Genomic DNA, 19100 nt, shown 5'->3' on the forward strand with positions numbered 1-19100 from the left:
TAATTGGGAATGAATTGTGTGGCTGCTCTGTCTACACCTCAAATATGCTGGATGCTCACTAGTGTGAGACTTAAGGCTGATGCAATAGTGAAATCTCCAGACTGCATGGAAAAGCATGGAGAAATGAGATTCCCATGGAAGGGTGAAAGAATTATGGAGAAAAAGTTGTTTTAGGAGTTTGAAGGAAGACAAGTGCCTGCCTAAGCAATTTCATGTATGACCTCTACTAGGCATTGTATTCCAATGATTTCTGGAATGAAAGAAATCTCATATTGTGGAGCCCAGAGTAATCACAGATAGAAAACCAGACTTTTACCTGTCTCAAGTGGCTTTATGTTTTATCTGTTCTTTTAAAATTCAAAATACTGTGTAATCTCCAAAAAAATGTTCTCTTAATATAGCAGCATCTGTGCCAAACATGAGATGCAAATGAAATCACATTTGGATGAACTTTAACAGCAATCTTCTAGGGTTAATAATTTCAGAAAGCAGCTGAAGTGTTTGCAGTCCGGTCACTGTAAGCTGATGGATGGCTGTATCCGGGATGCTGCCTTTGCAGGCTGCCCTCACGCTTCCAGAGTGACCTGCACTAGGCTGGCTAAAGGAAGGACAGAGGGGAAATAAAGAATTTGACAGGGAGATGTGGACCAGGATTTGGATAGCATTAGTGTTGGATACTTGCATGATTAACACTTTCCCTGCCTCTGAGGCATGGTAGAAAGACCCAGTAGATCTTGTGCCAGTCCAGACATCTGTTAGAAGGCTGGAACGCCCAGATTCCTGGGGTGGGCAGGAGCTGGTTGGGATGAATTCACATGACTCAGCTGAAATTGGCAGCGCTGTGAGCTGTGAATCTTGTCCAGTGAGCTCAGAAGCACCGCTTGGGTGGGTTTGCTCAAGGAGGACACCAGTTACAGCACAGCCAGCAGATCTTTATCTTCATCATCTTTATCTTATCTTTATCATCTTTATTTATCTTTCTGTTGTGCCCTTCCTTCCTTTCCTTCCTTTCCTTCCTTTCCTTCTTTTCCTTCCTTCCTTCTCAAACTAGAATTCCAGTGTCTCCACATGCTGCCATGTGCTCCAGCGTTGCTCCCAGGGAGAGATGGACTGGTTTGTGTCTGTTGGGGGATCTGTGTCTCTCTGACTGATGGGCAAGCATAAAGCCGTGGTGGAGAGCAGGTTGTGTTTTCAGGCTGCTGGGGAACATTGCAGGCTCAGCAGAAATGCCTGAATAAGCTACAGATAAGAGTTGTCTGTCTCATGCCTGGGAGTTTCCGTGTGAGGATGAGCAGGAGGATGGGTATTGATTTCTGGAAAGGGGTAGTGCAGGGCAAGTAACTCTGAATGTTTTGGCAAGTGAACAGGAGAGCACAGGATGGCATTTTAATGCCTAGCAATGAAGTGTGCTCCAGAATCAGTCCAGATCTGCTGAGGGTTTCCTTCAGGGCAGAAAAAGTGTATGCAAAACCTTTATGTACCCTCAGATCCCTTCTTCATGGTTTTTATCTTTTTGTTGGAGTGGTTTCCATGACTTCACCCTCTCCAAGCTGTTTGTATTTATCCTTTTCTTTTGTTTGGTTGATTTTTTTTTAATTTTGTGGGGGGTGTGTTAGCTGTGAGGTTTTTGGGGTTGTTTTTTTTTTGGGGGGGGGAGGGGGGCGTTGGTATTTTTTCCTGCTTCACAGAAGTTTGGGAATTATCTGTAAGATTTATTAAGGGCTTTCCTCAAAACTATTGTCTTGAAGCACAAGGGTCCATAGAGAGCATGAGGCTTGTTACAAGATGGAGGAGAGGCTGGTAAGTCTGGAGAAGAGGATGGAAAACATTATTTGGTTGCAAGTAAGTGCCTTCTTTTGGGTGCTGGAGAGCAGTACAAAGATTGGCATTTCATACAGTAATCAAAGTCAGAAATTTAATCCTTCAATTTAATGACCCAGGCATTGTGCCTATGCAAATTTTCTAAGCAAAAGCAAATACTATTATCAAAGGCATGAGGCTGTTCAGTAAGTCAGCCAGGCTTCTTTGTGCTATCAGCACATCTGAAGATAAGAATTATATCTCCTCAAAGCACATATCTGAAGTATAGTGTAATAAGTCATGTTGTTGCGGCAGCCTGAAAGCGGTGGCAGTTAGATGAAGCATTCCTTGCTTTTAATGAGAACAGGGAAATACCTTTACACGTGGTCTGCTAAGGCTCAGAGGGAAGGGTTTTCCTTGTTAGGGCTCTCTGCCGTGGTTTGATGGGGAGAATTCAGGGAAATGTGCCTGCAGGTGTACAGTGTTGTTTGGTGCCTTGATGAAGCAGTTGGATCCTTATGAGAGTCTCATTAAAAAAAAACAAGGAGGGGAGGGCCAAATTTCTTGTCACCAGCAAACAAAAGGGCAGGTGCCCATGTGAGTGCTCAGGCATGTGTTCAGCCTTTCTCCTGCTGCGGTGTTTGTGCAGGGGTGGGCACGGGTTCACTGCTCAACTCCTCTGTTTCATGGGCTGAAGACCTGTGCAGAGGCTTGTTATCATGCTCAATAGTGGACAATCTTAATTATCTGAAAATTCAAGAGCCCAGAATGAGCTTCTGTCTCAACTTTTCTTTAAAAATCCTGGACCTTTTTGGTCTTGGGTGACACAAAGCCTCTAGGAGGCTGCAACCCATCCAGAGATGGAGATTTCAGTGCAGGGAAACTTACACAGCCCAAGTCTGCACTCAGACTCTGGGGGACTCATTATATTTGTATTTGCCAAGGCTGTGTAGGTAGATCTTTTCCTATGGTTGTTATTCAATGCCAGTCTGATTCATACTTTCAGCTACTTGTCATTTTTGCGATTAAATTCCTTAGCGGTGATAAGGTCTGGAGAAAAACAGAGATAACAAGATGAGGCGAGAATGTGCTTGTTGCAGTCTTGCCCAGTTTAGAGATATTTCCTAAATTGTTTCATTTTCAGATTAGCTTTTCCTCTTGCTTCCCAGATTGGTAAATGCTCAGGCAGACATAATTAGTATTTCAAAGTGGAGCTCACAGCTGAAGGCTGTGAATGCTTTCTTGTTCTAGTACGTGCATGAGTTCTGACCCCTCCATCCCCTAGATCTGGATACAATACAAGGAACACCACCACTACTTCCAATAATAACAAAGTGCTACTTGGGTTTCATAACCTGCCCCTCCTGATAACATCTGCGATTCAGAGTTAATCATCCACACAACACAGAAGCCAGCAGATCTATTTGAATTCCCTCCTGTCTATTTAAATCCCTTAAACTACCCACAGATCAACCCATGGATGAAAGCTACAAGATTTATATACATTTGTTTTATAATTGGAAAGAAGCTAGAGCACTTGCCAGAGCACCAGGTTGCAGATTGCACACTCAGTGCAGTTGGGTGAAGCCTGTGCTGGCACTGTGCCCCAGCCATCTTAAAGCCCTGAAGTTTTCCCTCCTCGCCTGCTCCCTTGCTGGTCTCTGTCCTCTGCAGCTGGGATTAACAAGGTGACTCTGAGGAGACACATCCTTCCTGAGACGATCACATTACAGCAGGAATTAGAGCAATCTGAGCATCAGACAGTCCCAGGTGGCTGTGGCAAACCAGGCTGCTTGTCACTTTGCAGCTTGGCATATGAAACCTGAGGGCTTTTCCCTGCTTTTACCCTTCTCCTGGCCCAGGGAGTAGGCCCTGGGGGTCTTGAGGGAGCATCTCCTGACCTGATGTGCATTCCAGGCACAGCAGCAGGAAAATACAAAATATACAATAGTCTGTGATAGAGAACTTGGGAAGACATTAAAAAGATAGGAACTGAACTGGCATGTGATTCCTCCATGAAACATGTAGGGTGGGAAAAGAGATGATAAAATGATGTACCGTGTTTAAATGCAGGAAGTTCTTATTTTTGCTTGAATACATTTGTCTGCAAGCCAAATGCTGTCTGAGTCAGACCTTGGTTTCATGAGGATCAGCAGATCTGCACCTCAGGGCAGGATCCCTCCTGTAATTTGTTGAGCTTCACAAAACCAAAAATCATTCTTTTTGCCTAAGGAGATGTGGACAAAAAATTAATTTATATTAAGATGTGGTCTATGCTTTTGAATTTTTAATGGCATTTCCTAAAGAGCAGTGTTTAGGAAAGGCATTTAAATCCCAACACACCTGACTCTAGTTAGTTAAACACACGCCTGACTTGTTTCAGTCCCTGCAAAAAGCAGCTCTCCAGAAGAGGCTAACCTCAGTAACAAGGCCCTGAGAACACTGGCTGGATGTTCACCCAGTAGCCACGTGTGTCATTGTGGGGGTTGGCTCTGTTTACAGGGCTTGAGCTGAAGGTAGAAAATTTAAAAAAAAGCCAAAATCTAAGCAAAGAGGAGTGAGTGACAGCTGCAGGGAGCTGATGGGGAATGAGGGTTCAAGGAAAACAGATTGAGCTGGGAGAAAGTGGCAGAGACATGGCCAGATCCCTTGCAACCCTTTCTCTGCTCCTCTCAGCACCAGGGAGATGTGTGGGCATTTTTCACTCCTCTTTCCTCACCAGTGCTGCTGACTGAAGATGAGGTGACCTGTCCTGAAAACAGGTTTTCTGCTAGAGGAGATGCAGCCAAGTGCTGGGCAAGTTGTTGGGAGAAATTTTTTGGGAGCAAAACCAGCTGTATCCTGACTGAGAGCAAGAAGCACTGAGCTCCTGTGATTTACTCTTGGGATGGGTTGGAGGCTAAACAGGGGCTGTGCATTTTTTATGGTCCTTTGAAGTTTAAGTCTGTAAGAGACAAACTTACCAAAGCAGCATGTGGGGATTTCTGCTTGGTTCCCATATTATGAACAGGAACGTTTTAAATTCCCAGTTCTCTCACTCCCTTTGAAAGTTCAGCTCACGTAGATGTTGACCAAAATGTCAGAGGGGTTGTTTTTAAATAGGAGTAATAACAGTTGGGGGAGACTGACTCACTGGATGGAACTCTCTTGTTTTTTCAAGCACAAGGAAAAAAATATGTAATTTTCAGTTGTACTCTATGGCATTCCCTCGTTAGTTTACCCCAGATTTTCATCAGTGAGGTCAGGATTTGGACTGTGCCCTTCCATGTTCATCTGCTATGTGACACACCATGTCAATAAACACGGTAGGGCTGTTTTCTAGAAAAACATTCATCAGCTTAGAGGTTCCTTTTACTAAAATCCAGCCAGGCCTGACATCCAGGATAACCAGAAACCCCAGCACTAGATGATACCCATTTGCCCAGGACTCATACTGCACCTGACATAGCCAATACTGTGTGTTGCTCACAATATTGAACAAGTGTTATTCATCCTCTCCCAGGCAGTCAGAGCCCCAGACATGCACTTTTTGTGTCTTTATTCCAGCCAAATCTCATCTCCAAGTTACGTGACTCGCTTTACATCCCACCACTCAGAGAAGTCTCCCCTCCTTTGCCTGCTTGATCACATTTCTCTGAGTGTCTTTGCTTCTGAGAGTTCAGGGTTGAACTGGAGGAGTGTTCTGAGGCTTGTAAATGAGGTATGGATGTGTGTACGTGCAGATCTCTATCTGCCACATGTTCAAGGACAGGGAAACTCTTGCCTGCTTTTTTGCCTTTCCCTTGTCCTTTTTATGCTTTTGCTTATCCCAGGAAGCCTGCTCATTGCCAAAACAGAACACTTTTTTTAACACTTTGTCTGATGTTTTTGCTTTACCTGGAAGAGCCAGAACTGCAAATGCCAATATCTTGGTGAAAAAACCCCAAATATTTCTTGGGTTTGTTTCATCCAACCATTTCCAAAAGAAAACAAGCAGGATAAACACAATGGTAAAAATGCATGAAGTGCACTGTGGGGATTGCTGAATGGCAGTAACAGAGTGGCAGAAATGTTAGGTTTTATACAGTCTGGTGTCAGCAGATCCTCAAAAATTTTCAAAGTAATGTTTGAAACAGCTGGGACCCACTAAACACTCACTTTTTGTGAGTGTATATTAAGCCTTCCTCCTTCAAAGACCAAATTTTTTTGGTAAAAACATAAAAATATGTTGGCCTGGTTAGGAACACGAATGAAAAAAAGAAAGTGGAATGATCCTTATCTATAAAATGAAATGAACTTTTTCACTAGAAAAGGTTGTGAACACAATTACTTAGTTTTGGGGTGCAAATACCTTTAATAGCTTAAGTTAGTTCTCTACACATATTAGTATTACTTTTATTTAAACTGGAAAGTTAGACTTTCTACCTAAAAATATTTTCATTTGTTTTTCTTGCAAGAAACTCCTAAGAATGAAAGTAGAAGATGCAAAAGTGGTCCTCTGTATTGCTCCACTGTCATTTTATTTATCAAGTCTGACTTCTATGCCTTGTATTTTAAGTGTGTTTGTCTCCTTTGTGCTGGTTTTTAAGCACAAAAGCATCTAAAGCTACATATGTTCCCCCAGCCTTCAGGTAGGGCTCTAAAATCACTTTGAATTTATAGTTTGGGATCTCCCATGAATTCAGTGTTTTCATTTCTTGCCAGGGCTGAGGAAGATACACACGCATCCGTTTTACTTTGAACTCCATGCCCCAGACAACCCATGCCTGATTACTGCTCCTCTCCTCAGGCTGCATCTCTCCCTCAGTTTTGGCAGTGGCTGGAGCACAGGGATCTCACCCAGCTGCAGGGCAGAGCCGCAGGAACCCTCCCACAGCCATGCTGACATCTCTTCCTTTGCTTCTCCTGGAGGTGCTGCAGCCCAGCTCAGCCACACACACAGGTATTTTGCAGGGTTTACAGTGGGTTTTGTACAAGCTGAAGAAACAGAAGTGCAGAACTAAATAGGAAACTGTTAAATACCACTAATTTAAAGAGAAAATAACCCCCTTAGTCTTTCCAATATTTACATAGAGGATAAGTTCTAATACCTTTGCTTCTCACGACTCTTCCCAAGCCCTTTGTTGTGGGAAGGTAGTTATTTCCATCTCTTCCTCCACAAACTCCAAAGTAGGTGCTTTTCATTTAATCTTTTCAATCCTGGTGTAATTGATTTCATTGCTTCATTCAGCCTGCTCACATGCACCCTAGACTGTAGCACTCCTATTCCCAAATGACCTGGCAACTCAAGATGGTCACAGCTGTGGTTCTTTCTTTTTTTTTTTTTTTTTTTTTTTTTTTTTTTTTTTTTTAATTCTTTCACCCTCTAGTTTCCTTTTCTAATGCCTTTCTCATTCCTTAGGGAGGTGGCAGTCAGTGTAGTACAGCACCAAAGCTGGTTCCCAGCATCTGGGGGAGTGACAAGCTTTTCTTTTGATGGTGACTTCAGGGGATGAAATGTGCTAACACAATCCAAATCACCCTTATGAAACAGCCAAAAGTCTTGGGACTCCATCCTAAAAATATTCCATGAATATGGCTCTGGTGCATTTCTTTCATTTCCTCTAGTCAGAGGCCAGATCATCTGAAAATATATCCGTTTTTGAGCTGTGCAGTGTTATGACACAGCTGGAGCTGGTTAAAATCTAGAGGGCAGTATCTGGCTTAAGCTGATGGGTCTTTGTGTGGCTTTGATTTATTATTTTAGAACAGCCTGTCCCCTCTTCCATCCTGCAGATAGCTTTGTTTTGTTTTGATGAAAAAACCAGAAAAAGTCCAAAATAGCTTTCCATTATTGCTGTCTGTGTGTAAAGCAAAGGTCCAGGCATGCAGACCCCCCGATTTCACCACAATGAACTGGTTTCCCTTCCTTTATCGCTCTGCAGGCAGGGATGGGTGCTGGGTCACTTCAGGGAATCCTTTGGAAAAATTTTGACTTCCTGAGCTTTGTAGAATGCAGAGAGGCAGATGATGAAGGTGGTGCTTCCTTTCTCTAAGCCAAATTTATATTTCCCATTTTTGCCAGGAATGCAGGTAGTTCAAAGAATACATTTAAATCCCAGAAGGTTTTGGTGACACAAGGAAAGCAAACCATGGTTCAGGCATCTTGGTGTTACATGCTGAGCCGCTTAAGAGGGGAGAAAGGAGAAAAAAAAACAAAAACAGAAAGCTAATTATCTTGGTGTTTAGTTTTTTTTTCAAGTGCAAACTTCATGTGGCTTTCTGCCTTGCACAGCACAAGTGCCTCTCACAGACAGGAATGAGTGTTGGGGTCTTTTGTGGGAGATCCTTTCTATCAATGTGAGAATTGTACTGTATCTGCAGCTTTGGCTCTGAGGCTTGTACCAGAGGTTTCTAGTTTGGAGCCTTTATTTCTCTGAAAGAGGGTGGCAATGGGAATCACAAGATGAAGGAAAGACGTAGGGACAATTATTTTGTAAATGTGTAAGCCGAAATTTGGGGAAACAGGAGTTAAAAGATGATTTAACTTTATCCTTAGTTATTCTAAACTGACATTGAAGAAACAGCCAGGGAGAAAATGGAAACCATAATAATAAACTTTGCTGTAAAGTGGAGGAAGCAGGTCTCTTTAGACTGTGGCTCTGGTTCAAGTTGGAGATTACTTTCTAATTCCTGAATCTGTGCCCCCGGTGAAATGTCTGCTGGATGCTGGTTCCCTCTCCTGCAGCAGCCTCAGAAGACACGAATGGGTATGTGACTGGTTGTACCTCAGCCTTACAGGGCAAGGAAGAGAAAATCCCTGGTTTTAAGCCATCCTGGCACCTGACTCAAAGTTCTTGGAGGTCAGCCGGGGTCCCTGGATCATACCTCTGTAATAAGCAGCCGTTGTTTCCAGACAAAGCAAAAAAAAAATCTGATTTTCTTTGGCTTTGAGGATTTGTTGTGTTTTTTTAGAGCAGAAAGAGAGCCTCAAAGGACATTTCTTTGTTTTCCCCTGAAGTCTGTACTCTTGGCTGCAGACCATTTCTCTTGTACTCAAGCCCTTAAGTGCATTTTTCCCTTTGCCCCTGCCTGCCCTTTTTGCCAGCAAAGGAGACTGGCTGCGTGTCACCCTCTGCTACCCCAGGGAAGCTGTTTTCCAGGTGGTGGCAGGTGTCCCAGCAAGGGACAGGGACAGTGCCCAGTGTCCAGCACATGGAACTGGTGAGCTGTTGGATCTGTTGGATCTTCCACCCAACAGAGCCCCGGGGTGGGCCCTGCTGTGCCCTGGGTGGGCAGCAAGCCCTTGGGGTTTTTTCTTACCCCAGCACCTCCTTTCTCAGAGTTAAAATTCAGGTCTGTCTGCCTTGCATGCTCTCTTCCCTGATTTCAGGCCAAAAAGGGTTTCCAGGCTGGGTTAGGTCTGTGTCTGTACCCGAGCTGAGGTTTGCAGTGCTGCTCAGAAACGGGCTGATTTCTAGGCTGGACTGGGCTCCTTGTGCATCCCTGCTGCTTAGATTGCTGCAGGTGTGGGCACAGTGTAAATATTTGTTTAAACCCATTGTACCCCAAAGGGCCATGAGAAAGACCCCTCTCACGACCAACGCTGAGACAGTTTGTGAAGCTTCAATGTCTTCATATGCCCCCAAAAAAAGATTTCTGAAATAATCCTATTCTAAAAATCAGACTTTGTGAAAAAAGGTGAGCACTGAAGCACATCTCTTATTTTGGAGGCATGAAGACTCCTGAAACTCTTGCACTGTCTTTGTGAGACTTGAGGACACCTTTGGTTAAAAAAACATCTTACGAAACTGTGTTTCTCAGTCAGCTAAAATAGTTAGGCAGGAAAAAAGTGTTTTGTGGTTTAACCATGAGTCCCATGATGCTTCACCTGACTAAGCAGCTACTTCAGGAATCAATCCACAAATGCCAGATTTGAAAATAAGATGGGATATATTTATTCATTCAACCATAACACATGAGCAATCGGATCCCGGAATGCCTTCCCTGCTCACCAGGCTCCTTGATGATGGCCAGGTTTCTCTCATCACAGGAATTGTGAAACACCAATTTGGTAATTAATCCTCCTTTTTTTAAAAAAAAAAAAAAAAAAAAAAAAAAGTTTCCCAAATTCTGTAAACATGTTGTTTACTACTAAATAGCAGGAGAAATAGTCACACGTGTGGGTCTGTGGGGGAAGAGCCATGAGCTGCCAGCAGCCATCTGGACCTGGCACATGCAGACTGATGGGTCTAACCTGACTGAATTCTGGCAGTATCAGCATTTTGGTTCTCTCTTTAGTTCAGCAGTTATTTTTTTTAGCCTTTCAGAGTCCAGAAGTTATGGGATTGGCTTTTTTCTTTTCCTGTTGTTGTTTTTTAGACTATTTCATAATGAGTGGGATGTTTCCCCTTCTTTTTTTAACCCCACATGCTGGATCCTTGGAAAGGAACCAAGCTTACTCATTCTCTCTTCGAGACAAATAGAAACAAATATTTAGTTTTAAAAGAGATAGAAGGAAGAATCCCTGTAAAACTCATGTATCTTTTTGATCCTGGAGCTGAACTGAGCTGTTTATATAATTTCCTCAGCCTGAATTGCAGAATGGACAGGATTGAACACATACTTGGAACAGTTAGAAATAAAAATGAACTCCAAAGGCCAGAAGCCCTGGCTGCCTTGGAGCTTCTGTCATGCATGCTTTGGGCTGAGCTCTGCAGAGAAGTGAGCTGATGCTGGTAACTCCAAGCAAACCTGTGTCCCTCTGCACAGCAGCCTAAGGACAGCTGCTGCTCCTTCTCTGGTGGGATGTCACCAAGCCTGGGGGCAGCAGGGCTGCTGGAGCCAGAGTGGGCTGTGCCCCAAATGCTGCTGGCCCCCACATGGGCTGCAAGTGCTCGTCACACCTGGAGGAGAGGGGAGCTGCACCCGTAATCTTGCAGGATTTGGCAATGGGTGTGCCAGGTGGAACTGTTAGAGCTGGTTTGTGATGCTGGGAAATGCGAGGGGTACTGCAATTTAGTGAGGGCAGCTCCAGCCTGCACCCAGTTTATCCTCTAAGCACACGAGGCCCTGATCCCTCTGCTTGCTCCCGTTTGTAGGCACCTGTTTGTTCACCTGTGAGCCTGTGGAGCTTGGAGAGGACACAGCTACTTCTCCAGCAAGGCTGTGAATGGATTTTAATCATGGCTGGAGCTGTGGCCCCAACCCCTGGAGCTGTGGCTCCAGCCCCTTCCCAGAGGGGTCAGTGGCTGCCCAGCACCCATATCCATGTCCCAGCACCCCATGTCCATGTCCCAGCACCCCGTGTCCATGTCCCAGCACCCCATGTCCACCATGTCCCAGCACCCCGTGTCCATGTCCCAGCACCCCATGTCTACCATGTCCCAGCACCCCGTGTCCATGTCCCAGCACCCCATGTCCACCATGTCCCAGCACCCCGTGTCCATGTCCCAGGACCCTGTGTCCATGTCCCAGCACTCCATGTCCCAGCACCCCATGTCCACCATGTCCCAGCACCCCGTGTCCATGTCCCAGCACTCCATGTCCCAGCACCCCATGTCCACCATGTCCCAGCACCCCATGTCCATGTCCCAGCACCCCATGTCCATGTCCCAGCACTCCATGTCCCAGCACCCCATGTCCACCATGTCCCAGCACCCCGTGTCCATGTCCCAGCATCCCATGTCCATGTCCCAGCACCCCATGTCCATGTCCCAGCACCCCGTGTCCATGTCCCAGGACCCTGTGTCCATGTCCCAGCACCCCGTGTCCCACTGCTGGGCATGTGGGGCTCTGCAGGACTGACCCTGATGGGTGAAACAGCCTCTTATGTCACACAGTGTCCATGCAGTCATGTAAGGAGGAGCTGTAGGGGATTCCCACACGTGAATCTGCCCAGCATCACATAACCTGTGTAGAGAGAAGGGTTTTGCTCTGATTTTCTGAGGCCTTTTGTGCTGTGCTTCAAATATTGCCTCTAAGATAATGCTCAGCTAGAAGCATGTGGGTGCACATTTATGGCACCTCTCCCCCTCATTTTTTTCTTTTAAACCAGAACAAAAGGACTCTTGGGAGAGCTTATTTTAGATGAGCTTTGAATTCCAAAGACATTGCTGCTGTGTTTCAAACCAGGAAGTAATTCTGGTTAACAGGAATAACTGAAAACCTAGAGCCAGCTTTTCCGCTCGTTTTCTGTAACTCCACCCCACTCTAAATCCTGCAGAACTATCTCAGGCTCATACAGATCTGCACTTGATTTTATAGCCAGGCAAAATATGTGAAATCCATGCTCAACTTACTTCAAGCCAGAGTGTTTATCAGCGGACCCCTCAAACTGCATTGCAACAATCCTTTTATAAATATTGATAATGAACACTTAAATGTGAATCAGGATCACAATATGAGTAAAGGATTCTTACTTTTGGGATCATGTATATCTGGGCATTGATACGCAGTGTCATCTTGCTGATGAAAACCAGTTAGCAAGCCAATTTTTAAGGTTGTCTGTGGTGTAATTGCAGGTTGCTATCACCAGCATACCCTCAGTTGAGTACATAAGGATCCAGATCCTGTCTCTTGGCAGGGCAGACAAACAAAATCACTTTACATCTGCATTCATCAAGGTATTTTGTGCTTTACTGCATTTGAAGTAGTTGTTAAATAGGGAAAACTTTATCTCCAAGGAAAGTTACTTCAAAATCTTGCTGAGCCTTGACAGAAGGAAATGGGAAGTTCCCTTGGAAGGGGCAAGTACATTGTTCTCTCTTACAATTCATTCAGTTAAAGTCACTGGGAGTTCGTATTCTATTCAGATGAGGATTTGAGCTCTTAAGGGGGAAAAAATGGCCTTTTATCACCTAGGAAGAAGAATTAACACCACTGCTCTAATGTACAGGAAGGCAGGGAAAGAGCAAACTAGAAGCCATTGTTTACAAAGGATGTGGGGGAAAAACAGGTTTGTTTTTCTGATTTTCTCTGCTGGCATTACACTAAAAGACAAAAATAACTATATTTCACTACTAAAGAGGTTTGGAACTGTCAGATTGTCCCTGCACATGCCTTATATATCTGTCTAGACAGAGAAGGGTGACTGAAATAATTCTTGCAAGGACACTGCCAAGGCTTACACGCCTGCATGCAACTGAATTATAATTAATGCTAACAAATGCCAAGCAAAGCTGGTACAGCATCCTTAAGGAATATGAGCAGCCAAAAATTCTTGCTAGTCAAAAATTTATTCAAAGCCATTAGCAAGCAGGTGTTATGGAGGCAGCATCCCCGTGGTGAAGCACAGACACCTGTTTGTGCAGCACTTGTGGGACAGGTGTGGAATCCTCAAAGCTTCTTTGTCTTTTCTAAGGCTTTAATGCAAAGTGTTGTTTTTCTAAGGAAGTTTTAATTTCAACACATGTAGCTGAGGTAAAGGCTGGTATAGGCAAATGGTAATGGTTATTGTCTAAAGGGGGATTCTTACCCTAAATCTGGAAAGGCACAGAAAATTTGGAAAATGAAGAAGGACATGTTTTGTTCTTGTTTTGCTGAATGAAATGCTAAAGTCAGAGATGTTTTAAATTTCTGATCCAAGCTTCCCCAAAGGCTGAGTGAGCTGGCTGTGGTGTGCCCTGTCCCACAGGGCTGTGTGCTGGCTCCTCGAGGGGTCTGCAGTGTGCAGATAGGACAGGACAGGACAGGACACACATCACAGCTGCTCCTTGCAGTGGCTCACATGTAGGTCTGTTTGCTGGGGTGGTTGCTCTCTGCTGTGCTTGCATCCAGACTTTCACACACTTCCCACACTTAGGATGGTCAGACAGCCAGGACAGACAAAAGATTTTGTCTGTGTTTGCTCTTTCTCACTCCCCTTTGCCCACCCATGGCCTGGACATTCATGTTTCCCTTTATCCTTGACCCCATATTGCATTCAGCATCCTCTGACATCTTGCAGAAGTCACTTTTTAACACTTGGCTCCCACATTTAGTCTGGCTTTATATTCCCTGGAGACATACATGTTTCAGATTGATGGGATGTGAACATCCTGGTGCCCGCAGGCTTTGGAAAACTGTGTACATTGCAGTCTTGTGTATCCTGGGTTCAGTGCTCTGACAGCCTGACCTTGCTATGCTGTTGCTCTCCTTGGTGGAGGTTCTGTTCTCTCAGCATGGGCTGTCCCCAGGATGTTGGGAGGATACACCAGTGCCATGTTGCTCAGGGAGCTTTTGGCTTTCTAGAAGTAAATACCATGGCCCATCTTGAGATGTGTAACCTGGGGAAGGAGTTCTTGCTGTAGGAAAGAAGAAGTGCAAGAGCTACTTCTGTTACAACTTTTTTGAAGCTCTGGGACAGGCCTTCCAATAAGGAATAGTTTGGTTTGGATATTTACATTTGCAGGGAAAAACAACAACAACAAAAAAGCACATACAATTTCTATTCCCCTGTCTGCTGTCTCAGCACCTCTCCCTCGCTCCATGGGCAAATCTGCTTTGCCCAGTGACAGTAATTTTCCCCACATGAAAGGAAACTGTATTAAGGCTGAACTAAGCATTTTACTGTCAGGATTCTTGGCTTCCTATATGTGTCTTACTAATCCACAGAAGATGCTGATGATCTCATTGCTCATGGTTTTGTACCCCTTTGAAAAGGGGTTTTGCTTCCTCCTTCCACTGACCAACAATCAATGATGTCACTTCATCTGTACCAATGATACATTTAAAATTATAGGTATTTTTAAAATGTAGATATTTTCCTTGCTTGAAACTCCCTTATGGAGGAGCAAGATCATAGTCTAAGGCTCCTCAGCCTGCCTCCATTAACCTACCTCTGCTTTTTTCATTGCAGGTAAATGGCACAGAGCTCCTGTTCACCAGCACTGGGATATTCTTTGTGGTGCTGGATGCGTGTTCAGGAGCAGTCGTGGGTAGGCAGCACTTTGACACAGTTACCAGTGAAAACCCTGCCTGTGCAGTAACTGAATATGTAACATCCATAAAAGAGAGGTAAGAAAACTGCTGAGATTCCACTTCATGTAGCAACCTGTGGCTGATGGACAAAGAAAGGAAAATTACGTCATTTCATAACCAAACCTGGGCTCTGAAGAAATCTGACACAAATTAAAATGTACAAATCCCAAGCATCAGCCAGATAAGAGGAGCAGAATTTCTCTCCCAGGATTGTAGAGATTAGAGCAGACAGACACAGGTTTTCTAAAATACTGGCAATTTCTTCTAAATAAGCCAGTCATTTTCCAGCATGGAGCAGATAAGGTCCTTGCAATGACACTTGCAATCCTGTGCACCCATCCCCATGCCCAGCCACTTCCTGGCAGCCAGTGATTCAGTTTTCCATTTTGGAAACAAGTCCATTTCTGTTTATTCTTACTGATTGTTTTTGCCCCTTGTGACAGATGAAAACCATAGGTGTGCCAGATTTTCCAGTGGGACTTTTCTTGGGTGAGCCAATGACTAGTCCTGCCTGCCTGCTGGCTCTCCTGCCTTGGGTCCTGGCAATGGTCTGGACCATCTCTGTTTGTGTCTGTCCCACATTCCTTGTGGTTTTATGTGTTGCCACATAAACATGGAACAACAGAGATGGATAGATATATTCTTGGCTGCTGGTAGAAGCAGGTCAAGTAACCAGAAAACAGACTTTCAGTCCAAGGCCTTTCTGAGCAGTTCGTGACCAAAGATTTGAGCACTCCTGAGTTATTACATCTGCATTTCTGCACATGAGTGTGTACATGTATCAGATGTGCATGAAGGGACACATATCCGTGCAATGTCTGTACATTCAGATTGTTTTCCTGGTAAGATTTTGCAATGAGGCATTCAGCTAAATGCGACCACTTGTGCCTGCAATTCTCTGCAGGTAGAACTCACTGGGGGCTGAAAGGACACCTGTGAGGACCAAAGGCAGATTGAAGACTGAGAATCAGAGCCAGGATGGAGATGGTTTCAGAGTCTCAGCACTCCCATAAGGGAGGGATGCACTCACAGTCATTTGGGCTTGTTTTGATTCCACGTGAAGCACAGGTTTAATCTAGGGCCATTTAAATGGAGTTTAAACTTGGGAGAGCTTACATGGGCTTGAAATTAAGGGGATTTAGGTGTTCTTAAAGTCAATCATGCTCCTACATACTTCTCTGTATTGGAGCTTAAAGATCTTGAAGATCCTTAATGGAGGAATATTTTGCAATCATTCAGTAATTACTGTTCTTCTTTTCAGATCACTTGTCCTTGTGTGCTCTAGAAATATCACAGACATGCTGGGCATGTCTGAAATGTTAGTTTTTGTCAGGTTAGGTTCAGCAAAGCCTATTATCTTCCACAAGGGAGGTAAATGTATTTATTCTATAATGTTTCTTTGGATTTTATTGCTTTTCATGTTTCTTTGGTTTTTAATTAGGTTGGAAAGCACAGAAGAATTACTGTTGTGTTTCCCATCCAAAAATATACATGCAGTTATACAGTGCTTATCAATATGGCCACAATATGCCAGTGTAACCCAGTGAAAACATCTTGGCTTAGGGATGGTCAGAAGTTGCTGCAAATTTTCCATTCTAAAGGGAGCTTGATTTTCTTAAAAAAAAAAAAAAAAAAAAAAAAAGAATATTTTGATGAAGATTCCATCTCAAAAGTTCCACTGCTTTGTGAGGAAAAACAATCATAACCTGAAAAGTTGATGAAAAATAAAACAGATTGCAAATAAGAAATAAGAGCTATTTATTGTTTTGGATAGAAGGATGGTGAAATCTACAGTTTGGGACAGTCCTTATTATAATTTTACCTTGCATTGCTGCAAGAAATCCACTGGTGTCATTGTTCCAGAAAATCCATGCTGGATTTCCTACTGGAAAACTGGAGGCTATTGAGCCCAGGTTTGGATGAATAATGCGAGTGATAAGGAAATCAAGAAAACAGCCACCTAACTTGATGCAGATTTCAGGTCCTCATGCAGAGGTCAGATAGAAAATTGACTGTATTTCCAGCTTCTTATTTTTTGGGATGGAGGAGAAGAGCGGGTTGCAGGAGGGTGGGGACCATTTTCCCACTGCTTTACTCAAATTCATATCAATTTCTGGTCGAAATTTCAAAGTTCATTGCTATGACTATTCCAGAGGAGGACAAAAGAGTCTTTACAGCAGAGGCAGTGATTTAATTTCAGTGCATGTTTGATTCCTGAGAAACTGCCTCTTCTTTCATCCTTTCAAAAGCAAAAGTTTGACGTTTTCTTTTCTGTTTTTGTCCTGAAACTTTATTGTTTCATTCTTTCATCAAAGCCTTGAATACTTTTGAAAGGAATTTTTTGATTAAATAGGAATCTTTTTTTTTTGTTGTTTGTTTGTTTGTTTTGCCAAACTTTGTTCCCTGAGCCACCTGTGCCATCCTCTTGGCTGTTTTGGGAGCTTGGTTCAGCCTCCTGCCCTGACTGCTCCAGGGGCACAAAAAGCAGCAGGCAGGGTCAGCACCATCCTGGGGACACTGGCTGGGGGCTTGTCCTGGCCCTGCCACACTGGTGGGATGCTGGTGGCTGGCAGTGGGACTGAGCTGCTGCTGGCTGATCACAAGCTGCCCCTGTTTTGCCTTTCCTAAGGGCAAGGGTGTTCACCCGTGTGCCTGCCCTGATTTCCAGTCTGGGTAATCATGTTCTGCTCCATGAGCTTCCTCCTGCTGGTTCAGGTATTTGGACTATTTGACTTCACAGCTCCAGGACTGCTCCGTGCTGGGGGGGCTGCATTTCAGGGCAGGCTGGAGCATTTCTCCCAAGCACACATTGCTTTTGCCAGGGATAATGCAAAAAAACTCCAATCCTCTTGACCCCAGTGGGATCAGGATTTAGGGTCTTGTTTCCTGGTTTTTCAAAACCTTATTTAAATTAGAAGTGTTTACAGGAATAGTCTCAACCCAGCCAGCTGCAAATAGCCTTGGGAGTCTTTGCAATGAAAAGCATAATATAAACACAAGACATTATTATTAAAATGGAAGAATACATAATGCCTTTGTACTTTGGGACAGCAGAGGACCAGAGCAGAGTTGACATGAGGCATAGTTAAGGCATAACAGGATGAAACAGATGTAAACTAATAAAAGAAGGATTCAAAGTATTTAACCATTTTCAGGTAGTTAAATAAGTAGAAGTACCAGTTTTATATAAAAATAAAGAGTAAAACAATATTCCTGCTAACTGACATCTGGGTACCTGGCTTAGCTTGTTGAAATACCAGGAGATCCATGAGGCAGCAAGTTTACAGTTTCAGTGAGGCTCATTCCCACTTCCATTCCCCTTTCTCTCTCCTGTATGTTCTGTAATTTTAATTCAAGAAATAAAAGAAGAGCTAAGAAATGTCTATGATGTGTGGAGGGATCCCAAGCTGTGCTGCTGGTAAGTGAACTGCCACACCCAGAGGGTCACTTCTCTCCTTGTGTCTATTTTTTCAGGGAGTTTTGCCAGGCTTGGCTATAAAGGACAAGCCAAACCATCCTGCATTAAAGTCTTTAATCATGCTGGTTATCAGAAAGCTGCTTCTCTTCAGCATTATGCTCCCTTGAAGATGAAAAGATATCAGTGTCCTCATAATACTGTTGAGCCACTAAAATTTGCTTTTTCTCAGACTTGCTTGGAGCACAGCCCTGCAATGGCTGGGGTGCCCTGGGGCACTGCTGGGGAGCACCAGCCAGGCAGAGCCCAGCACCACCCTCACCAAAACCTGCTGTTCTTACTAGATTGTACCAAACTGATAGTGTTCACTTGTATATTGTATAACCAATAAATATATTCTCACCTTACCCTCTGTGGTAGAGCTTTATTTTTCCATCAGTGCCTTACAGAGCAGAACAAGAGCAGTCTGTGGGCTGCCCTTCCCTGGGGAAGTGTTTCAACATATCTGTGATCTGGTATCAAAAGGTAAGTTTTAAAGGCAAGAGCTGCTCTGTGGTAACTGTGGGACTATCAATAAAATTTGGCATGGAAATTTAGCAATTCCAGGGAGACATGAACTTAAGCAAAGGTAGGGAATTCTCCCTTCATTCCTACTTTTACCCATTAATATCTGCTTTCTAAAACAGGTGTCCATCTGCTGTGGCATCTTAGGTGAACTCAGCAACCTCTGCTTGGACAGTGTGCAGTGATCTCATGACAATGCCTTCTAATCAAACTGAGCACAGAGCACAACGAGGAGTTATAAATGTGCTTCTGTCTGAAGCTAATGACTAGTCAAATGATGTTTGTCTAACTGATGTGAACACTTAATTAAGGACCTAGAGGAATAAAACCCAGTACAAAGTATGTGCTGCTTAGGGTAAAGTCTTGTGTTCCTTTCAGGCAATGCTCATATCGACCTCCGGCT

General features: G+C 43.9%; 1 protein-coding gene across 2 annotated transcripts in view; it reads left to right on the top strand.

Moving 5' to 3' along the window:
- Nucleotides 1-19100, top strand: part of CEMIP (cell migration inducing hyaluronidase 1) — a 99563-nt gene that overhangs the window by 26683 nt on the left and 53780 nt on the right. The window lies entirely within an intron of this gene.

This window comes from Anomalospiza imberbis, chromosome 13, assembly GCF_031753505.1.
Source record: "Anomalospiza imberbis isolate Cuckoo-Finch-1a 21T00152 chromosome 13, ASM3175350v1, whole genome shotgun sequence".
Classification (NCBI taxonomy): Eukaryota; Metazoa; Chordata; class Aves; order Passeriformes; family Viduidae; genus Anomalospiza; species Anomalospiza imberbis.